The sequence below is a fragment of the Gekko japonicus genome, unplaced genomic scaffold (assembly GCF_001447785.1).
Source record: "Gekko japonicus isolate JY-2015 unplaced genomic scaffold, Gekko_japonicus_V1.1 scaffold2255, whole genome shotgun sequence".
NCBI lineage: Eukaryota > Metazoa > Chordata > Lepidosauria > Squamata > Gekkonidae > Gekko > Gekko japonicus.
Genome location: NW_015169852.1, coordinates 24,845 through 49,131, shown reverse-complemented (window position 1 = coordinate 49,131; position 24,287 = coordinate 24,845). Strand labels below are relative to the sequence as shown.

At 48.6% G+C, this 24,287-nt stretch overlaps 1 pseudogene; it reads left to right on the top strand.

Moving 5' to 3' along the window:
- The first annotated feature begins 9,748 nt into the window (after positions 1–9,748).
- Positions 9,749–24,287, top strand: part of LOC107115616 — a 29,157-nt pseudogene continuing 14,618 nt past the window's right edge.

Genomic DNA, 24,287 nt, shown 5'->3' with positions numbered 1-24,287 from the left:
GATTGCTCTCTTTAAGTATTTGAAGGGCTGTCACTTAGAGGAGGGCAGGGAGTTGTTTCTGTTGGCAGCAGAGGACAGGACTCACAATAATGAGTTTAAATTAAGGACTGGAAGGTACTGGCTGGATATTAGGAAAAACTTTTCTACAGTAAGAATTGTTCATAAGATTATGCATGGGAAAGACCAGGTAGAGAAGGACCGTTGGGGGCGGGGTGTGTGGCCTTATGACACACTTCTGGTGATGTCAGGGGGTGTGGCCTTATGACACACTTCCGGTGATGTCAGGGGGTGTGGCATATGCTAATGAGTTATGCTAATGAGTTCCCCTAGCTCTTTTTCTACAAAATGACCCCTGTCTTCTAGGGACAGTTCAGGCTCGATTGGATCTCGACGCACGCACCCAAGACAAATGGTCCTGCAAAATGGGCAGCTCCTTTCTGCGAAGATGTCGAAACATTCCGGGCTTATGATCTGCACACCAAAAGTACCAGTCACCTGAAGGCAGTCGACTCAATTAAGTTATTTCACAAGCTTGGTGACTCACCACAAACCAGCTGTATCAATCGGCTCGGGGTAGACCAGCTTGCCTCACCTCTTTCCTTTCTTTTTTTAATTACCAACCCACAGACGAAGAATCACTCCTTGTTTTGCTCCATTCGTAATGCATAAATCGTGACACAGTCGTGCAATATGCCATCCAGTGCACAGGGAACATATTCCCTAGTACATTCTTTCTCCAAGGCTGAGAAAGGCCTACAGTTGCCAGATTTTATTTAAAAAAAACAAGCAAACATTCAAACACAATAGATGTCATTTTCAGTTCTAAGATTGAAGAAGAAGAAGATGAACAAGAAGAGGAGATTGGATTTATACCCCGCCCTTCACTACCCAAGGGAGTCTCAGAGCGGCTTACAAACTCCTTTCCCTTCCCCTCCCCACAACAGACACCCTGTGAGCAGTGTTCCCTCTAAGCTGAGTTAGTGTGAGCTAGCTCACCATTTTTTAGCCTCTGGCTCACACATTTTTGTCTTAGCTCAGGAAGGGTGGCTCCAGAGCAAACTAATTTCTGCAGCAGCCAAATCCCTCGCTCACAAGTTCAATGTCAGTAGCTCACAAAGTAGAATTTTTGCTCACAAGACTCCACAGCTTAGAGGGAACATTGCCTGTGAGGTAGGTGGGGCTGAGAGAGCTCTGACAGAAACTGACCTTTTTCAAGGACAGCTCTTATCAGAACTACGCAAACCAAGGAGAGAGATCACGGGAAGGAAGCGGAAAAGGAAACAAACATCCGTGATATATTATGCCACAAAAGTCTCCAAAGACTAGAAATTTCTTTTTCCAATATTTAGTTTACTGGACGCAATTCAAACGCCATCAACACCAACGGATCATGCATATCATCACGTTTCGTGTACAACTTTGTCAAAGTGAATAGCATTGAAATACAAGATTAATCCATTTAACCAACTCACTGGTGGTATTTCATAGTTATATTCTGCGAAATCCATCAGTGTAATGTCAATTCATTCTTCCTATTTACTTATACATATGTCTTTACTGTTCTACTGGGAAATGGATTAGGACTGGTCCCTGTGAGGGTGACAAACAATATTGACTGCCGGATACAAGGCCACAGGAGGAAGGTTGCAGGCCTAACATGTCTGGGAAAGTACAGAGGTTTATTTACAAAAGCTAGAAGTGTTTGAGGTAAAATAGGGGAGCTGGAATGCTTAGTGTCAGAGGAGAACACAGACACTGTGGGCATTCCAGAAACTTGATGGGATGAGGAAAATCAGTGGTACACATTGATTCCTGGATATAAATTACATCAGAAGGATAGGGAGGGGAAAGGTGGGAGGTGGGGTGGCTCTGTAGGTCAAAGGGGGTAAACTAGATCCGCTTACAGAAACGCTATGGGTGGAAACTGTGTGCCCGAAAGGAAGTTTTACTCTGGGAGTTTGTTATCTCCCACCAGATCAAAGGTTAGAGGATGATTTAAAAATATCAAAAGAATTAAGGAAAGCAGCTAGACACATTAACTGGTGATCTTCCCACACATTGATTGGGTCAATGTGTGTTCACGTCAGGAAAAAGAGATCGGGTTTCTAGATACTCTCAAAGTAGGGCTGCCAAATCCCCCTGGGGGGCGGATTCCCCCCCCCCCCGCTTTGGAGGCCCGATTTCCAACGCAGCGGAATTAGGCCCCCGGGGGAAACCCCATAGAGTTTTCCCCTCGAATGGCTGTGGCCCTGCCCCCAGCGTGCCTGGCGTCACAAGTCACATCCGGCTGACTTGCATGCGGCGCACGCTCAGGATCGCCAGCTGGGAGCCCCCCACCGCCAGGTAAAACACATTTGGCAATCCTATTTCAAAGACTGTGGCATGGAGAAGATGGTCACAGAACCAATCAGGGGAGAGGCCATCCTAGGCTTGATCCTAAGTAATGCCCAAGACCTGGTGAGAAAGACCAACACCACCACTTCTAACTTTAGAAGAGGTAAAGGAAAGCCAGTCGAGTTCAACTCTAGGGTTGCGGTGCTCATCTCCGTTTCAAAGCCGAAGAGCCAGCGCTGTCCGAAGACGTTTCTGTGGTCATGTGGCCGGCATGACTAAACACCAAGGCGCAGGGAACGCTGTTACCTTCCCACTGAAGTGGTACCTATTTATCTATTAGCCACACTCTGGGGCAAGTGATGCTCTGTCATCTTGGTGCTTGAAGGGGTCAACAGTGGGAGGGCTTCTAATGTCCTGGCCCCACTGGTGGACTTCCTGATGGCACTGGTATTTCTGGCCACTGTGTGATACAGAGTGTTGAACTGGATGGGCCTTTGGCCTGATCCAACATTGGCATCTCTTATCTACTTGCAATTTCTTGCTTTCGAACTGCTAGGTTGGCAGGAGCTGGAACTAGAGACGGGAGCTCACTCCGTCATGCGGCACACTTGGGTCTTGAACTGCTGAACTACTGACCTTCCACAGCCTGCAGTTCAGCGTCTTAACCACTTGAGCCACCGCAGCTCAAGTGAAGGGGTAACCTCTCAAATGAGGGGGCTTGTGAAGAAGAAACTGAAAGGTAAGGCAGGGAAAATCCCTTCAGGAAGCTTGGAGACTATTTAAAACTACAATCCTAGAAACTCAGTTAAAATGTATACCGCAGGTTAGGAAAGGTACCAATAGGTATAAAAAAGGCCAGCATGGTTAATGAACAAAATAATGGAAGCGGTAAAAGGTAAAAAGGATTCCTTTAAGCGGTGGAAGGCTAGTCCGAGTGAGGTAAAGAAGACAGAGCACAGGCTGTGACAAATAAAATGTACGTTGGTGAGCAGACTATTGCAAAAAACATAAAGACAAACAATAAAAATTTCTTCAGATACATTACGAGCAGAAAACCAGCCAGGGAGGCAGTGGGGCTCTTGGATGACCAAGGGGTCAAAGGATGACTCAAGGATGATAGGGAAATGGCAGAGAAGCTGAATGCATTTTTTGCCTCTGTGTTCACTGTGGAAGATGAGAAGGGCTTGCTCACACCAGAACTGGCGGAGACTGACCAGGAGACAGATCTTGAACTCATGGTAGATAATCACTGAAAATGTCGATTCACTGCGCAACAGCAATTTTTAAAAGGCCACCGCTATGCTGGGGATTATTAGGAAAGGAATTGAAAACAAATCAGCCAGTATCATAACGCCCCTGTATAAAATCGATGTATACAGTCTTGGTCTCTGCACCTCAAAAAAGATATTATAGCATTGGAAAGAGTGCAGAAAAGGGCACCTAAAATGATTAAGGGGACGGAACCCCTTCCCTATGAAGAAAGGCTAAAGAGCTCTTTGGCTTGGAGAAATGATGACTGAGGGGTTGTTGCCATGCCAGCCTATCCATGTGTGTTTATGAACTGTATGGACTGTGCAAAGGGACTGTACAGCATGGAGACCTGGGAATACCTGTTGAGACGGCACCCCTGAAAGCGGGACACCTTCCTTTAGCGTTGCTGCTACAGGGATGGTCCAGAGTCACCAGCCATCTCACCTGCTGGGAGATGAAGCAGTTCCATGAGCCTGCACAAAGCCTCAGATGCCATGCCGTGGAAAACATGAGGACAGAGAACTCCAGACGCCATCAGGAGTTTCTTCCAGCACATGTAGGCCATCAGGAGTTTCTTCCAGCACATGTAGGCAACCCCTTCCCCCCCCCCTTCCTGCTACCTACAAATCTGATCAAGAGACTCTATTCATGGTTGCTTAGCAACTAATCCCTCACCCATCAGCCAGCCGGCTAGGGCCATCAAGAGACAATCGCCCTAGCCTGATGGTTCATCACTCTTCATCCAGGTGCCAGTCCCCAGACCAAGTTACCAGCTCTCAATATTGACCTCTCCTTCGTCCCCCTCCCCTCTTCCAGCCAGCCAATAGTATGTTTTATGGGACGGACTAACAGGAGGGGTCACAGGGGGATGTGGCCAGCTCAGCCTGCCCCCCCCCACATTATAAAAGATGCTGATGGACCACATGGTCTCTCTCGCTCTCGCTCTCCACGACCCCTAGGGAAGCTTTAACCCTCTTACGTCCAGCTTGCTACCCATATACCCTACCTCCATCTTTAAACTCTAGTCTGCAGCTGGAGTCCAAGGGAAAGGAGATTATAAACCGCTCTGAGACTCTGAATGAAGGGCGGGGTATAAATCCAATTTCTTCCTCCTCTTCTTCAACCTGCGTTGACCATGTTTAGCTTCTGAAATCGGATGAGGGCAGGCTAGCCTGGGCCATCTGGGAAGTTGGACAAATCCACAGAGAGGCACTCTGCCACCTAAATAGAGCCTCCATGCTCAGAGGCAGCACACCTCTGAATACTAGTTGCTGGTAAAGGGAGGCGCCAGAGGAAGGCTACTCCTTGCAGCCGTTTTGGGGGCTTCCAGTTGGCCACTGAGGACCACGGGCTAAGAAAAGTCTCTGATCTGATCCATGAGGACTCTTTTAAGGATGTCCCCAGTGGTGGTCATGGGCATGGCAGATGGTTAACAGCCTTCTCTACTGGTTTGTGAGCAGTAGCAGCCTAGCCTGCCTCTAGTCCTTTCACAGCTAACAGCCCCTTGGGGCTAACATCCACGGACTGCCTACCCCTTTTGCTAGCAAGCCAGCCATGACTTGTGATCATGATGTACATTGGATCAGCTCGAGTTCAGGGCAGTGCATATGTAAAGGTAAAGGTTCCCTTGCTCGAAAGCCAGTCGAATCCGACTCTAGGGTTGCGGTGCTCATCTCTGTTTCAAAGCCGAAGAGCCAGCGCTGTCCGAAGACGTTTCCGTGGTCATGTGGCCGGCATGACTAAACACCAAGGCGCACGGAACGCTGCGCTGGGATATATATATCCCAGTAAAAAGACATTATATTATAATGAATACAGTCTCTGTGTCTGTTCTGGTACTTACAGCAAAGGTGGGACTTCTGTATAAATTGGTGTGAACCCTAATTTGCCTATTGCCAATTAATAATTATAACTCCCCCTAGAGTAGAGTAACTGAGAATTGAAGGCAATTTGGCTAACAGGGTGACATGTTAGAAGTTTACAAAACTATAAATGGGATGGAAAAGGGAGAGAAAGAAGGACTTTTCAAGTCCTTTCTTTCAAGAAGGAAGAGGAGGAGGAGATTGGATTGATATGCTTTTTATTCTGAAGAAGAAGAGTTGGATTTATACCCTGCTCTTCACTCGGAGTCTCAGAGCAGTTTACAGTCTCCCTTCCTCTCCCAACAAGGGACACCCTATGAGGTAGGTGGAGCTGAGAACCCTGTGAGGTAGGTGGGGCTGGGAGCTCTTCCAGAACTGCTTCTCTTAGGCTCTTACGGGACAAGAAAGAACCCCGATTCCCAAAACAATCCCCAAGCCCACCGGCGTAATCTGCGGGGGGGCGCACCAAACGGGCTTCAAATATCTCTTGAAGCTGTCTATGCTTCTAGCCGCCACCGCTTCCATGTGTTAATTACTCTTGTGGTGAAGTAGTGCCATCTTCACTGCAGGAGTAATTAACACATGGAAATTGCGGCGGCTACAAGCATAGACAGCTTCAAGCAGAGATTAGATAGGGAAATGGCGCAGAGGGCCATCAGTGGCCATTAGCCTCAAGGTATAAATGGAACAGGCCACAGTGGCTCAGAGGTTAAGTGCCGCATGACGGGAGTCAGCTCCCGTCTCTGGCCCCAGCTCCTTCCAACCTAGCAGAAAGCAAGAAACTGCAAGTAGATAAATAGGTACCCGTTCGGTGGGCAGGTAACAGCATCCCATGCGTCTCAGCGTTCAGTCATGCCGGCCACAGGACCACAGAAAATGTCTTCGGACAGCGCTGGCTCTTCGGCTTCAAAACGGAGATGAGCACCACCCCCTAGAGTCGAATTGGACTAGCTTTCGAGCAAGGGAAACCTTTACCTTTACTTTATAGATGGAACACTCTGTCTGGGGCAGTGATGCTCTGTCTTCTTGGTGCTTGGGGAGGGCTACCACTGGGAGGGCTTTTGGAGTTCTGCCCCTGCTGGTGGACCTCCTAATGGCACCTGATTTTTGGTTCAAGTGGTTATGACACTGAACTGCAGGTTGTGGAAGATTGGTAGTTCAGCAGTTCGAGACCTGAGTGTGCCGCATGACGGAGTGAGCTCCCGTCTCTGGCCCCAGCTCCTGCCAACCTAGCAGTTAGAAAGCAAGAAACTGCAAGTAGATAAATAGATACCATTTAGGTGGGCAGGTAACAGTGTTCCATGCGTCTCGGCATCATGCCGGCCACATGACCACAGAACATGTCTTCAGACAGCGCTGGCTCTTCGACTTGGAAACGGAGATGAGCACCACCACCCCCTAGAGTCGAATTGGACTTTCGAGCAGGGGAAACCTTGACCTTTACAGATAGAACAGGCTACCTGGGGGCAGTGATGCTCTGTCTTCTTGGTGCTGGGGGGGCCTTCTGGAGTTCCGCCCCTGCTGGTGGACCTCCTCATGGCACCTGATTTTTGTCCATGGTATGACACAGAGGGAGCTGTGGTGGCTCAAGTGGTTAAGACGCTGAACTGCAGGCTGTGGAAAGTCAGTAGTTCAGCAGTTCAAGACCCGGGTGCCGCAAGACAGGGTGAGCTCCTGTCTCTAGTTCCAGCTCCTGCCAACCTAGCCGTTCGAAAGCAAGAAATTGCAAGTAGATAAATAGGGACCACATCGGTGGGAAGGTAACAGCGTTCCATGCGCCTCGGTGTTTAGTCATGCCGGCCACATGACCACGGAAACGTCTTTTCGGACAGCGCTGGCTCTTCGGCTTTGAAACGGAGATGAGCACCGCAACCCTAGAGTCAGATTCGACTGGCTTTTGAGCAAGGGAACCTTTACCTTTACCTTTTTATGACACAGAGGGGTGGACTGGATGGGCCACTGGCCTGTTCCTACACGCCTTCTCTTATGCTCCTACGTGACAAGAAAGAACCCAACAAAGCCACCCCAACACCACTTACCTGGCCGGGAGGCAGCCAGACCCACTCCAGAGGCCGGGAGGAGGAGGAGGACTCCGGCCAGACCTGCTTCGGATCGCTCGGCCTGAGCTCGCTGCAGGTGGCTTCTCCTCTTTCTTCCCCCACCCCGAACAGCCTGGGATAGATTCCCCCGGGAGCGCCACCCCGCTGCGGCGGAGTGACTCCAGAGCAATCCCGCTGAGCCCGTGGACGCCGACGGGAAGGGCAGGAAGCCTTTTTCCCCAGGCGCTCCTGCACTGGAAGGGTTAAAGTAGCCGACTGCTTTGTGGGGGGGGGGGGAGGTTTGGCTTCTGAATGGGGAAAGAGGAGGAGGAGGAGGGCTCCGGACGGGCAAGGGGAGGGGGAAGCCCGGCAGCCGGTCCCTGCGAGGGTTTACTCACAAGTAAGTCACCATCTCAGCCTTGGCAGACAGGCATGCCGCTGTCTCGGGTGCAACAGTTTCAAAAGGTGATTTCGCGGATGGATCGTCTTCCTTTCCCGTGGTGACCCTGGCAGGGGGGCCGAAAGGGAGGATCTGGATTTTGGAAATCGACACGAGTCCCCCGCCCGCCAGGGAGGTCGGAGGGAGGCCCGGGAAGAAGTCCCCAGGCGTGATCCGCAGGGGTGGGAATCCTTCGTGCCGAGGGGCTGCCCAAATACCTCGCCTTTTTGGCTGGTCCCCCCCCCCCATCTGTAGTTTTCCGAGGGGGGGGGGAGTTATTGACGTTATTTTATTTATTTGCATTAAACATAGTCCGCCATGTAGTGGGACTCGTTGCAACCCATGCGTTCAAGGAACTATGCAATAGGGTCCTCCTCCCAACCTCTTGAGCACTGCTCCCTCTAAGCTGAGTTAGTGTGAGCTAGCTCACAGCTTTTTAGCCTCCGGCTCACCCATTTTTTGTCTCAGCTCAGGAAGGAGGGCTCCGGAGCAAACTAATTTATGCAGCAGCCAAATGGCTGGCTCACAGCTTTAATGCCACCAGCACACAAAGTAGAATTTTTGCTCACAAGACTCCACAGCTTAGAGGGAACATTGCTCTTGAGTGGGTCTGGCTTCCTCCCAGGTAAATGGTTTTGGGATTGCTTTGGAAATCGGGGTTCTTGTAACCTAAGAGCACAAGAGAAGGTGTGTTGGAACAGGCCAGTGGCCCAATAGGGTTTGGGTCACAGAACCCATCAGGAACCTGAAATACAGTACTGAAGCATAAATATTAGCAAGACCCAGGAAATGGCATGGCAGGATCCAGCTGGCAGCAAAATAAACGAAGTCGTTCAGACCCGGCCGGAATGATGTATCCAAGAAACCTTGTGAAGCCTTCTGTGCATTGCTGCTACCCTATTGCTTGGTTCGAAAAGCCCTCTGGGATCATTCGGTTTTGCTTTGTTTGTGGAAAGCCTGGACTGTGACCCCCTCCTCAGGCGGACCATTCCTGGGGGCCAGAATGGAGAAGGCCCCAGGCCAGGCCAGCCAATGGGAAGCAGAAGCGCAGTAATTTGCCTGCTCCATCTAGCTCCTGGGAATAGCCAAGCCCTGGTGTCCTCTGCCAGCTGGAGTTTCTGAACTGGTTTTGTGGGGAGACCTGATATACAATGCATTGATCTAGTCTAGTCTTGATGTCACCGTGGCAGGGATCCTGGTGGCCGGATCAACTATATTGAGGGATGCCTTTTTTGCAACTGCATTAACTTGCTTCTCCAGCAATAAGGCTGAGTCCAGTATAAAGCCGAGCCTCTTAACTGAGTCAGGTTGGCTTAACCCCATTGAAGAGGAGAAGAAGAGAAGAGATTGGATTTATACCCCGCCCTTCACTACCCAAAAGTGTCTCAGAGCAGCTTACAAACTCCTTTCCCTCCCCCTCCCCACAACAGACACCCTGTGAGGTAGGCGGGGCTGAGAGAGCTCTTGACAGAAAGTGCTCTTTTTCAAGGACAGCTCTTATCAGAACTACGGCTTGCCCAAGGTCATCCAGCCAGGTGCAAGTGGAGGAGTGGGGAATCATACCCCGTTCTCCCAGATTAGAGTCCACCCACTTAACCACTACACCAAACGGGTGTCGAAAGTGAGGAGCCTAATGGCCTTCAAGACTTCTGTTTTTCCAGGGTTCAGTTTATTAGAGATCTTATTCATCACGAACTGATCCCAGACCTTGTCATACCAGGATGACAGTGTCGGAGGTGTTGGAGATTCCCAGTTTGCCGCAGTTGTGAGCCTGGCAGAAGTCGCAAGAAGAATGGAGGTGAGGGTCTTCTTGGAGTCGTCCCATGAGGAAGGGTCCCAGTGAGAGTTCTGGCATGACAGGAAGCGTCTGCTGGGTAATGCTGTTAATTTGAGAGATTACTGTCGAGATAAAGTAAAGATACCCACATAGTAATGGGGAGTTCTGTGGCAGGACTTAACTTGATTTTGGTCTCCATTAAGACATCCTGACACTTAAGAGTCTTTTCTAGCTCCTTCACGGCTGCCCTTCCCAGCCTCAGTCTCTTGATTTCTTGCTTGCAGTCTCCCTTTTGGAATTCTATTCCTTCTCTTACCTGCCTCCCTTGCCGTTGTTTCAGATGTGGGGAGGATCCGTGAAGATGGAAGCGAAGCTCTCTGAGGCAGAAGGAGCTCCGTCAGAGGAAGGTCAGAGGGCACAGGCCCAGGAGGTCGCTCGAGGTGCGCTGTCAAGCGGTAAGGGTGCCTCCTGCCCGGATGGGATCGGGGGTCCTAATTCATGCTGTTGGGCAGAAGGTTCAGGACAGGAGAAAAGGGGAATGCTTTTGCAAACGACATAAAAGGGAGTTCTGGGACATTGTGCTACAAGATGTAGCGATGGTCACTTTACTAGACAGAATAGCCAGATTCATGGAGGGCAGTTCCATCCTTATTTACATTAATTAAGATATGCACCTCTCCCCTTCCTTCCATTAGAGGGCCTCAAGGTGGCTCAGAAAAGGAAAGGAAGGCAAATTGTGGTGCAGCTATGAGCCATGGTGAATGAGCTTTTGGTCTTATCCAGGAGGGCTGCTGCAGCCTTTGGAGTTCCAGGGTTCACGGAGATCATTTCAAGTCTCACAGAAGGGTTGGCAGCATTTACAACACCCCGAGGCTCATGGATATTTGGGCTGCTTCTCTTCCACCTCTCCCACGCCTGACTAAAAATCATTACAGGGTTTCTGGAGCGTAAAGAAGACACAGTGTCACAGCCCTGGAAACAGGGATGTGTGAAGAGGAATTCAAAGAAGCAAAGAAAATAAGAACTTGAGGTTAACGTTCATCCTTCCAATTTTGTCTCCCTTGCAGGCAGTGAAGAGATGTTGTCAAGCTGTCGTCTTTTCAGAGGAGTGGAAACGGCTGCTCCACCTCTGGCCCAGGTAGGGGGGGAAGACTGGGGGATAGTCAGGTCCCCCCTCCTTTCTCAAGGAGGTTTTTGGTCCTGCTGACTGAGGGGAGAGAGGCCCTGAACCCCACTCTCATGACACATACCAAGCTCTGTATCCTGCACCCTCCCAGAATGCCCCTGGGGAGAGTGTAGCCTCTGCCGGGACTGATCTCTGAGGAGGTAATCTGCTTCTCCTTTCAGCCTCCCTTCTCCTTTGAGGAGGTGGCCGTGTATTTCACCGAGGCCGAGTGGGCCTTGCTGGATCCGGGCCAAAGAGCTCTCTACAGGGACGTCATGCGGGAGAACTACAGGAGCGTGGCCTCTCTGGGTAAGGACCTTTCATAGGTGCCCAAGGTGCAAAAAGCTGCCAATGGGATGATGCATGAATTAAAATATTGAAATAGTGAAAACGATGGCTCAGCGTGGCCAGTGTGGTGGCTCTCACCCAATCCAGAGAGGGTGTCCTGGCCTGTGGCCGAGGCGGGGCTGAGAGGCCCTCAGGAAGACTCTGGAAGGGACCAGATCCCAATTTCTCAGTTGCCAGCCTTTACAACACGCCCTTCCTCAAGACAGGAGTATTGCCATCAACTCTAACTGTGATCTGGAAAGGATCCCTCTCCCTGTGGAAGCCTTGATCCGTTTGCCCCTGTGACCCCTGCCCGACCTAGCCCCCCCTAACTGAAACAGACCAGTAGAACTCAAGTAAAAATGGTGTCATGGCTAGCACTTTAATATGTTTCATTGTAACAATGTTTTATGTTATTGTATTATTGTCTATTAGGAATTGTATTAAGTAATTAATCGTGTTTTATGTATTATTAGCACTTTTATTCTGCGGTAAGCCACCCTGAGCCGGCCTAGGCCGGGAAGGCAGGATCAAAATCAATAAAATCCACCGATAAATCAACCAATAAATACATTGGTTACTGTGCTTAGACCATGACTACGCTTCCGTCCTTCCAGAAGAAATGTTTCTTCTTCCTTGGATTTCTTTCCTTCCCCATATGTGTTTTATCGTTTCTGGTTGTTTTTATGATGGATTTTAATTGTATTTTTATATAGTTCTTATATAAGCCACCCTGAGCCTGTCTTGGTGGAAAGGGCAGGGTATAAAGTGAATAAATAAATGTTGCTCGTGGCGGTGGATCTTTCCCTTCCTCTCCTTCCCTCCCTTTCTCTCTCTCTCTCTGCCAAAGAAGCCAAGAACGTAAGAGAGACTCTGGTGGAGACAGACAAAGGCCTTGTGATCGAAGAATGGCTGGAGCGTTTCTCAGGAAGATCTCAAGAGACTGTTTCCTTCCCAGATGAGCTGGCTGCAGGTGAGTATCCCTCACAGTTATGTCAAGGGAAACGGATAAGAAGAGCCCACGGGGCCTTTCCTCTTCCCTTCTAAGCAACTCTTGGTTTGGTGGAACTCTCAAGCTCGCTGGGTAAGGAGGGAGGGAGGGAGGCCTTCTGGGATCTGGGGGCTCGGAAGCTCCTTCTGGGGCTGAGCTCAGCTGTGGCTCTTGAGGGGCTGCCCTGCCCTTAAATCCTGGATATTCCAGGCAAAGAGGGAGGGGGTTACCTGAGAACAGCCCGGCTGGACGAGGCCAAAGGCACACCGAACCATTCCTACACTGGTCCTCGGGTGGTGTCAGGCCTTACTATTAGCTGACGATGGGTTTGAGTGCTTTCTTTGGAGTTTTTCTATCTTGCAGGGGTGGGCTGCAGCAGGTAGTCCTACCAGTTAACACTTCCACCTGAGGGGAACTTAACTTAAGCCAAACTACACAGCACCCTATGTCGCGGTGAGGGGACTCAGTCCTCACTCCAGGAGGGAGCGACCGTGTCTTCTTGAAGAGATTCCCACTGAAACGGTCAGCCCAGTAAACCCAGAGTCAGGTTCTCCCTCGAAGCACAGTTTGTTTGAGCCAGAACAGGACAGAGGAACCTTCCATCTCCCCAGGAGGTGAGCGATCAAATCCTTCCCAAAGGCAAAGTCCCTTACATAAGAATCATAGAATGTTAGAGTTGGAAGGGGCCTTGCAAGTCATCTAGTCTAACCCCCTCACTCTGCAGGAGCATAGCCAAAAGATAGCCTGTTCCACCGCTCAACCATTCTCACAGTTAGGAAGTTTCTCCTGATATTTAGCCGGTAACGACTCCCTTGTAATTTCCACCCATTTGATCTAGTCTTGCAATCCGGAGCAAGAGAGAATAGACCTGCTCCGTCTTCTACATGACAGCCCTTCAAATACTTGAAGACTGCAATCATGTCCCCTCTAAGCTTTCTCTTTCCCAGGCTAAACAGACCCAACTCTTTCAGCCTTTCCCTATAAGACTTGGATTCCAACCCTCTTACCATTCTGGTTGCCCTCCTGTGGACACGCTTGAGCTTCTCAACATCCTTCCTAAAATGTGGTGCCCGAAACTGGACACAGTACTCCAGGTGAGGCCTGACCATAGCAGAATAGAGCGGAACGACCACCTCCCGTGATCTGGACACAATGCTTCTGTTAACGCATCCTAAGATTGCATTAGCTTTCTTTGCAGTCACATCACACTTTTGGCTCATGTTTAACTTGTGATCAACCAGAACACCCAGATCCCTTTCACATGTGCTGCTGTCGAGCCAAGTCCTTCCCATTCTATATCTGTGCCGTTGATTTTTTGTACCTGAGTGTAGGACTTTGCACTTATTTCTATTAAAATCACTTTTATTTGTCTCAGCCCAGTGTTCCAGCCTATCTAGATCATTTTGAATCCTGACTCTGTCCTTCAGAATTAGCAATCCCACCCAGCTTCGTGTCATCTTCGTGTCATCTGATTCTTATGTCAGAACATACATAAGAACATAAGAGAAGCCAACCTTGGATCAGGCCAGTGGCCCATCCTGTCCAAAACACTCTGTCACACAGTGGCCAAAAATACCAGGTGCCATCAGGAGGTCCAGCAGTGGGGCCAGGACACTAGAAGCCCTCCCACTGTTGCCCCCCCCCCAAAGCACAAAGAATACAGAGCATCACTTTCCCCAGACCGAGTTTCTATCTATACCTTGTGGCAGGAGGCTCAAAGTACTTCCTTTTATCCATTCTAACCTGACCGCTCAGCAATTTCATGGCGTGCCCACGCGTTCTTGTATTATGAGAAAGGGAGAAAAGTACCTCTTTCTCTACCTGCTCTATCCCATGCATAATCTTATAAACCTCAATCATGTCACCCCTCAGCCGTCGTTTCTCCAAGCGAAAGAGCCCCAAGCGCTTTAATCTTTCTTCATAGGGAAAGTGTTCCAATCCTTTTTATCATTCTCGTTGCCCTTTCCTGCACTTTTCCCAGTGCTATAAATATCCTTTCTGAGGTGTGGTGACCAGAACTGTCCCTTGAGGCAGGAAACCCTCGGCCAGAGAAAAGTGCTCATGCTCACACACACCAACAGAAAAGCCAGCTGGACCTGTCCAATCAGCGCACTCCGATCCAGGGCTTTTTTTGTAGAAAACCCCAGCAGGAACTCATTAGCATAATAGGCCACACCCAACAGCAGAAGCGCATTAGCATATTAGGCCACACCCTGGCAGTGTGGCTCATTAGCATATTAGGCCACACCCCATGCCTTCCCTTGGCTTGCCCAGGCTCCCTGCGCCCCCTTGAAGGGAAGGGAAGGCAGTTTAAACAGGCCGGGGAAGGCACGGGGAGGCATTTAAATCCTCCCCAATCCTTCCAGGGCCCCCCTGGTTCACCTGCCTTGGAATCGCGGGGTGTGTGTGTGTTTCGCTCTCCAGGCCTTCCCTCTGTAGCCACGCACATGCAGACGTTTTGGCTGTAGTCAGTGTGGCCCACTCTGAAGCCAGCCGGAACTCCATTCCTGTGCATTCCTGCCGATGCCTGGATGTCTCCAAGGCCGGCCACCACCTTCTCCCCCTGTCCCCAGGGAAGAGGGCTGTCATAGTTGACAACCCTCTGCTTCTCTAAGGGTCTGCAAAACAAACTTCCCCACCCTTTCATTCCATCTCTCTGTTCATGCTGAATGCATGTTAGCCGAATTGCTCCAAAATGGAAACAATTGGTACAGTTATTGATTTCGGGAACAACCATCTCTGTTTACGGAGAATGGCACTGTTTCCGAGATTCCCAATGAGAGACTGAGGCAGACGTCCTTAATAATTGTAGTTTACTGACACACTTCACACAATAACATACAACAATCACAGCACACAAGAACTAAGAAAATAAAGATAGAATAATGCAACACAGTTATGGTGGTTGATGCTCTGGGGTATAATTACCTAGCTGCAACTGCGTGGCTCCAAACTTCCAGTGAAGGGGTGAGGATGGGGAGAAAATTGGAAAAGAATGGCGAATGGACTCAGACCAGCTAAGACTACGTGCCAAGAAGTTCTAGCTGCGCAATGTTGTTGTTGTTCAGTCGCACAGTCGAGTCCGACTCTTCGCGACCCCATGGACCAGCTCCCGCCAGGCCCGCTGTCCTCTGAAGTTGGCTCAATTTCATGTTCGTTGCGTTGATGACACTGTCCAACCATCTCATCCTTTGCTGTCCCCGTCTTCTTTGACCTTCAATCTTTCCCAGCATCAGGGTCTTCTCCATTGAGTGCTCCCTTCTCATTTGGTGGCCAAAGTATTTGCGCTTCAGTTTCATTATCTGGCCTTCCAGGGAACAGTCAGGGTTGATTTCTTTGAGGATTGACTGATTTGATCTTCCTGCAGTCCAAGGGACTTAAAGAGGGATGGGTAGGATATGGGATAGCAAGCTGGGCTTAAGAGGTAAAGCAGGTTTTGTAGAGGGCGTCGTTAGAGAGCGATGGGGGGTTCCAGGGTAGAGAGCTCAAGAGCAGGAACGTAAGAGAGCGAGCTGTGGGTGCGTTTTTGATTATATCAAAGGGGTCTAGAGGAGGAGCTTAGTCCAGGGGACCTCCCCTATGACACAGTGTTCTGTCATAGCCAAAGGGTCTGTGATTGGATACTGTATTCCTCTGGGTGGGCCAAGGGGCTGGCGGGCAATTTGAGATCTAGTTGCTAACTCAATCAAGACACCTGGGCTAGGGGTATTAGTATGCAGATGGATGACTCATGTCCATGCGGCCGGGCTGAATACTGGCTCTTTGTGAGTACGTGCAGCTTTGTTGGTGCGAGGCAGAGGGGGGCCCTGGAGGTAGGTGACCATGCGGTTGGTTTGAAATGGAGTCTTGTGCTTCCTGTGACCATGTGCTTGGTCTGAAATGGCGTATGCTAGACACGGGAACCCCTTAGGAATAACAACCATTGTAGGAACACAATCTTTGGTATGTATCCTCACCGGGCACTCTCAGCATGTCGGCTTCAGGCACAGTTCGTTGTTGGCACACTTCATCAGGTACAGTATTACACAGTCCATAAAAACACCATAGCAGGCTTGCGGGCTTACATGCATGCATATCTGCATGCCCACTCCCTGTTCTCTGTGTACTGCAGGCGTTTTGGGAGGACGGAACCAGACAGACTCTTCTGGGGTCTTATCTGGACTTTTTGACATTGCGTGTTCCTCTGGGACGGACTTCCAGAGGGCCCTTTCTCTACTGTAACAAGTGAATGACTCGGAGGCCCAATAACCAGTGTTCCCTCTAAGCTGAGTTAGTGTGAGCTATCTCACAGTTTTTTAGCCTCCGGCTCACACATTTTTGTCTTAGTTCAGGAAGGGTGGGCTCCAGAGCAAACTAATTTATGCAGGAGCCAAATCCCTGGCTCACAACTTTAATGCCAGTCATTCACAAAGCAGAAATTTTGCTCACGAGACTCCACATCTCAGAGGGAACATTGCCGATAACCAGTCTCCTGGCTGTCTCTTGCTTGGCAGTAAGACACGCTTCTTTCCAGAGAGACCGGCTGACTCGATGCTTCTAGGAAAGGCAGAAAGGCCTGCCTGATTCAGGCGTGGCTGCGCATCAGGCAACAGACAGGTGCAGGGAACAGCTCAGAAATAGCAAGAGAGGGGCTCTGACAAATTTAAGAGTCCAGTGGCACCTTGAAGACCAACAGAGGACTCCTGGCTTATCTAGTACGAGTCCGATGTTCCCTCTAAGCTGTGGAGTCTTGTGAGCAAAAATTCTACTCTGTGAGCTACTGGCATTAAAGTTGTGAGCGAGCAATTTGGCTGCTGCATAAATTAGTTTGCTCTGGAGCCCTCCTTCCTGAGCGAAGGCAAAAATGTGAGCCGGAGGCTAAAAAACTGTGAGCTAGCTCACACTAACTCAGCTTAGAGGGAACACTGCTTACGTCCCCCCACCAGGAACGGGCACCTTTTCCAAAAAACCTGGGGGGGGTCCCCTTTGAACTCTGGGGTTCACTTGGTGCGCTCCTGGCTTCTCTCCCCCTCCCCCAAGGAAACGTGCACTTTTGGGAGGATGAACCCCAGCCCCTCCTGGCTGTGTTCACTATTGGAAGTGCAGTTCCAGGCCTGGATATCTTGAAAGCCTCTTGTATTTAATCGTCAAATGCAGAGGATCCAACGAGCTGCACGGCAACTCCAATGGGGACCGTGGGGAGCAATTTTTTGCCACGCGGTTATTTTAAAAGTACATGTGGGGAGTCTGGGGAGACGAGGGACAGGCATAATAAAAAACCAGCTCTACTGGAGGGCCCGGCAGGGATAAGGTGGGTGACCAGCGGCTCAGTTTGGGAGGAAAGAAGATCTGATCAAAGAAACACACACCCATTCCTGGCTTCTTGCCTGGGTGATGATCGAAACTCTTTCTTTATTCCAGCACCAGATTTAGAGGAGACAGTTGGGGAATTCCAGGGGTTCCCTTTGGAAAAAGCCAAGAATGAAGATGGAGATGGACCCCAGGGGCAGGAGGGGAGCCACACAGGTAAGAGGAGAGAGAAGCCCATTCCTCGCCGAGGGGGGGGGTTTCCATGGAATCCCAGTCCAAGAAGAAAGGTCAGTCAAAAAGAGAAGGAACAGAGGCCTCCATCCTAACCAGAAAATCCACTCCAGGGAAAATGAAAGTGTGGCCTTTGCAAAGACCTTAAGTCAGAGAATGAACGTCGTTTTGCAGACGCAAATTCCCTTAGGAGAGAAACCACATAATTGCTTGCAGTGCGGAAAAAGTTTCAGTCGGAAAAGGCCCTTGCTTCACATTAAAAAAAATAAATCACACAGGTGAGGAACCATAGAAGTGGTCAGAGTCCAAACAAAAGCGTCTCTCATGCAGGAGGCTCAATGTACTTCTACAGTGTATATTCTTGTATGTTTCAGTGTACAGCAGGAGGAAGCCTCTGGAATATTTGGCGTGCGGATGGGAATATAGGTGCAGATCAGACTTCCTTGTGTGGGTTCTAACAGGATCTCCTTCTTTATTCCAGCTGGGGATGATCAGAGGAATGAGGGGGATCAGGAGCTGCACCCTCTCTCGCCAGATGAAGCCAAGAATGAAGACTTGAGAGGAAACTTCAGAAGCCAAGTTGCACCTAAGAGGCAGAAAAGAAGCCACGTGGTCAAGAAGAGGGGTAAACCCATTCCTTGCCAAGGGGGGGATTTCCAAGAAGCAATTCAGACGGTGAAGGAAACATACAAGTCCTTGGCGGGCGGAGTGAACTTCTCAGATCAATCCCAGTATAATATCGATTTACCAATGCGGAATGGAGAGACCACTTATCAACAGCTGGAGGGTGGAAAGACCATGATTCCCAGAGCAGAGCTCCTTAGAAATCAAAGAATCCATTCAGATAAGAAACCTTATAATTCCTCAGACGGTGGCGAAAGGTTCTCAGAAGAATCAGACCTTGTTCAACACCAAAGGAATCACTCAAAAGAGAAGTTAGTTATTTGCTCAGAGACTGGATTGGTGTTCTCTGATAGAGGAGAGGGTAATATATGTTTTCCAAAGCACAGTATAATGAATGCATATAAATGCTTTTGGTGCAGAAAGTGCTTCAAATACAGATCACAGCTCCTTGTGCACCAAAGAATCCACAGTGGGGAGAAACCTTTTGAATCCTTAGAGTGTGGGAAGAAATTCAGTCAGAGTGGTGCTCTTCAGCTGCATCTAAGTACCCACACAGGAGAGAAGCCATTTGAATACTTAGAGTGTGGGAAGAGATTCAGTCAGAGTAGCTCTCTTCAGCTGCACCGAAGAACCCACAGAGGGGAGAAGGAGTTTGAATGCTTCGAATGTGGGAAGAGATTCAGTCACAGTGGTAGTTTCCATGTACACCAAAGAACCCACACAGGAGAGAAGCCATTTGAATGCTCAGAATGTGGGAAGGGATTCATCCAGAGTACTGCTCTTCGAAAGCATCTAAGAACTCATACAGGGGATAAGCCCTTTGAGTGCTCAGAGTGTGGGAAGAGATTCAGGAACAGAGACAATCTTCAAATACATCAGAGAACCCACAGTGGGGAGAAACCGTTTCAATGCTCAGAGTGTGGGAAGAGATTCAGTCAGAGTAGTTCTCTTCAGCAGCATGAAAGAATCCACACAGGGGAGAAACCATTTGAATGCTCAGAGTGTGGGAAGAGATACAGTCGCAGTAGCCATCTTAAACAACATCTAAGAATCCACACAGGGGAGAAACCATTTGAATGCTCAGAGTGTGGGAAGAGATTCAGTCAGAGTAGTTCTCTTCAGCAGCATGAAAGAATCCACACAGGGGAGAAACCATTTGAATGCTCAGAGTGTGGGAAGAGATTCAGTCAGAGTAGCTCTCTTCAGCTGCACCGAAGAACCCACACAGGGGAGAAGGAGTTTGAATGCTTCGAGTGTGGGAAGAGATTCAGGAACAGTGGCCATCTTCAACAGCATCTAAGAACCCACACAGGGGAAAAGCCTTTTGAATGCTCAGAGTGTGTGAAGAGATTCACTGAGAGTAGTTCTCTTCGAATACATTTAAGAACCCACACAGGCGAGAAGCCATTTGAATGCTCAGAGTGTGGGAAGGGATTCATCGAGAGTACTGCTCTTCGAAAGCATCTAAGAACTCATACAGGGGATAAGCCCTTTGAGTGCTCCGAGTGTGGGAAGAGATTCAGTTGGAGTAGTGCTCTTCGAAGGCATTTAAAAACCCACACAGGGGAAAAGCCTTTTGAATGCTCAGAGTGTGTGAAGAGATTCACTGAGAGTAGTTCTCTTCGAATACATTTAAGAACCCACACAGGCGAGAAGCCATTTGAATGCTCAGAGTGTGGGAAGGGATTCATCGAGAGTACTGCTCTTCGAAAGCATCTAAGAACTCATACAGGGGATAAGCCCTTTGAGTGCTCCGAGTGTGGGAAGAGATTCAGTTGGAGTGGCAGTCTTCAGCAGCATCAAAGAATCCACACAGGGGAGAAACCATTTGAATGCTCAGAGTGTGGGAAGAGATTCAGTTGGAGTAGTGCTCTTCGAACGCATTTAAGAACCCACGCAGGCGAGAAGCCATTTGAATGCTCAGAGTGTGGGAAGGGATTCATCCAGAGTACTGCTCTTCGAAAGCATCTAAGAACTCATACAGGGGATAAGCCCTATGAGTGCTCCGAGTGTGGGAAGAGATTCAGTTGGAGTGGCAGTCTTCAGCAGCATCAAAGAATCCACACAGGGGAGAAACCATTTGAATGCTCAGAGTGTGGGAAGAGATTCAGTTGGAGTAGTGCTCTTCGAACGCATTTAAGAACCCATGCAGGCGAGAAGCCATTTGAATGCTCAGAGTGTGGGAAGGGATTCATCCAGAGTACTGCTCTTCGAAAGCATCTAAGAACTCATACAGGGGATAAGCCCTTTGAGTGCTCAGAGTGTGGGAAGAGATTCAGTCGGAGTGGCACTCTTCAGCAGCATCAAAGAATCCACATAGGGGAGAAATCATTTGAGTGCTCAGAGTGTGGGAAGAGATTCAGTTGGAGTAGTGCTCTTCGAAGGCATTTAAAAACCCACACAGGGGAAAAGCCTTTTGAATGCTCAGAGTGTGCGAAGAGATTCAGTCAGAGTAGTGCTCTTCGAAAGCATTTAAAAACCCACACAGGCGAGAAGCTTTTTTAATGCTCAGAGTGCTGGGAAGATAGTCAGTTTGAGTGGCCATCTTCAAAATCATCTCAGATCCCACACAAGGAGAAACTATGTAACTGCTGAGCCCAGAAGGGTCAACCTCATTTGTTAACAAGAGCCAGATCTGATGTAAATGTCACTTTGTTGGGCTGGGCTATGTGTGCCATAAAAGGTAAGGCCGGGTTCCAGAGATACAAACTTCAGAAAGGACAGAGGCAAACCCAATGAACGATATTAGTTTTTTAACGCAACATAAAAACGTGCTTAGACCATTACGAATATCTCCTTTATTTAATAATGTTTGATAACTGACACCTCGTGCTCTGAATTATTGCATCAAAATCTGGAGTCAGTGTGTGTGCTGCAGCAACCTTGAGTATGCTGTTTATGTGTATCTCTGTAACTTGAGAATGTACTTTTGATTTATGGGCATTTATTACAGAAAAGAGCTGTTCACAGACACATATTGTCCCAAACAGAGACACAGTTTTAGAAGCAAAAACCTTAAGGTGGGGATAATTTGGACCCCAGAACTGGTAAAGTTTGCTAATGCCAACTTCAGAAAGGTTATCCTTCAACACAGCATCACACTGCTCCCCCGCTTACCTGCGATTTGTATCATCCTTTCGTTGGTAGGTGGTGAGAAGAAAGAGAAAAGGCTGTCCAGCAAAGAAGATGATGAAGGGAATCTTGAGGGTGGGTGAAATTATATTAGCATGTCAAAGACTTTGTCCCATGGGGCCCCCGTTTTAAGTAAAAACATAAGATGCCCTTTAAAACAATGGGTATGGAGTTTATCTGTACCCCCCCCCCCAACTCCCCAACAGGAACACCTAGTGGCTTACGATGTTTTATAAGGTTGAGAGAATGTAACGGGCCCAAGGTCACAGGCAAGTTTTCTGGTAGAGTGGCATTTGAACGTGGGTCTCCCAGGTCCTAGCCAAATGCTCTAACTGGTATAGCCTACTGGCTGTCAGTACAAATGGTGTCACTTAAGAATGACTCCAGAGACAGTCTGAACCCCTTTGCAAAAAGGTTTGGGGGCTTCTGGGGAATATGGTGACCTGAAAGGCAGCCCTTTTAAATGAACCAGTGCCATCTTGCTGTGGGGTGAACAATGCCAGGGAAGGAGAGAATTTAATTCTCTATCCTTACCTCTCCTCCATTGGTGAGACCTGACTGACAGGTGAACCCACGAGGGGCCTGACTCACCAGGTTTCCACAGGGGTTCCAAAAATATCCAGAGCGGTGAAGACAAGGAAGGCTCTCTGCCGATAAAGTTAACCGGCCCCAGATGCTGTTTCTCCTATTCCTATTATTAACCTGAAATCAGCAATCTTTGCAATATTTTGAATCCCCAGAACTGTGGTCATAATTGGAGATTGGCAGACTACCGCTTGAAGTCAGCATTCAAAAGTAGCGGTAAGAAGAGTAATTTCGAAAATTTAGGGTCTCGGGTCAAGCAAGGGTTTCTGATAAACTTTGATCCCTAATTGCAGAGACTTATGTGGCCAGTTCGAGGAATTCACTTAGTTGAACTCCACTTGGCTGCTTTCCAAGGAAATCTTAGCTTCAGTAATTAGAGTGGAAATACTAACGGAAGAAGAGTTGGTTTTATACCCCGCCCTTCACTACCGGAAGGAGTCTTGGAGCCGCTTGCAACTACTTCCATTCCTCTCCCCACAACAGACACCTGATGAGGTAGGTGGGGCTGAGAGAGCTATGACTGGCCCCAGGCCCCCCAGTAGGTCAGAGAGGGTATCCAGTCCAGTAAGACTGAGAATGTAAGAGAAATAGATCCACTTACAGAAACGCTGTGGGTGGAAACAGTGTGCCCGAAAGTAAGTTTAACTCTGGGAGTTTGTGATCTCCCACCAGATCAAAGGTTAGAGGATGATTTAAAAATATCAAAAGAATTAAGGAAAGCAGCTAGACACATTAACTGGTGATTTTAACTTCCCACACATTGATTGGGTCAATATGTGTTCACCTCAGGAAAAAGAGATCGGGTTTCTAGATACTCTCAAAGACTGTGCCACGGAGAAGATGGTCACAGAACCAATCAGGGGAGAGGCCATTCTGGGCTTGATCCTAAGTAATGCCCAAGACCTGGTGAGAGACGTAAATATGATAGTACTGGTCGGGAACAGTGACCATAATGTTATTAAGTCCAACATGTATGTAAATAGGGAGTTGCTCATAAAGACCAATGCAACCACTTCTTACTTTAGAAGGGGTAACATCTCTCAAATGAGGGGACTTGTGAAGAGGAAACTGAAAGGAAAGTTAAGGTGGGTCAAATCCCTTCAGGAAGCTTGGAGACTATTTAAAACTACAATCCTAGAAGCTCAGATAAAATGTATACCGCAGGTTAGGAAAGGTACCAATAGGTATAAAAAAGGCCAGCATGGTTAATGAACAAAATAATGGAAGCCGTAAAAGGTAAAAAGGATTCCTTTAAGCGGTGGAAGGCTACTCCGAGTGAGGTAATGAAAACAGAGCACAGGCTGTGGCAAATAAAATGCAGGTAGGTGAGCAGACTATTGCAAAAAACATAAAGACCAACAATAAAAATTTCTTCAGATACATCACTAGCAGAAAACCAGCCAGGGAGGCAGTGGGGCCCTTGGATGACCAAGGAGTCAAAGGATGACTCAAGGATGATAGGGAAATGGCAGAGAAGCTGAATGCATTTTTTGCCTCTGTCTTCACTGTGAAAGGTGAGAAGGGCTTGCTCACTCCAGAACCACTAATTTTGTTGAAAGACCTTCGTCGGATTGAGGTGACAAGAGAGGAGCTCCTATGACCGATGGGCAAATTGAAAACTGACAAATCACAATGCCGATGTGAGCTTATTTGTGGATCTCCTGACAAAAATATGCAATCTCTCATTAAAATCTGCCTCCATTCCTGAGGACTGGAAGGTAGCTAATGTCACTCCCATCTTTAAAAATGGTTCTAAGGAGATCTGGGAAATTATAGGCCTGTCAGTCTAATGTCGGTCCCGGGTAAATTGGTAGAATCTGTTATTAAAGATAGAATTAGTAGGCACATTGATGAACAAAAGTTATTGTCAGATGTCTCCCTTGTTCCCAGCCTGACCGGATGGGTACACAGCCTGATAACGATATTTCCTCCTCAGAGGGGGAGAAACAGCCAGCTGCAATAGATCCCATCAATCTTCAGGGACAGGAGATGCAAGCTCTTGACCAGACACTGGCTTTAAGCAATTTGTCCTCCAGCCAGTGTTCCCTCTAAGCTGAGTTAGTGTGAGCTAGCTCACAGTTTTGTAGCCTCCAGCTCACAGATTTTTGCCTTAGCTCAGGAAGGGATGGCTCCAGAGCAAACGAACTGATGCAGTAGCCAAGTTGCTTGCTCACAGCTTCAATGCCAGTAGCTCACAAAGTGGAATTTTTGCTCACAAGACTCCACAGCTTAGAGGGAGCA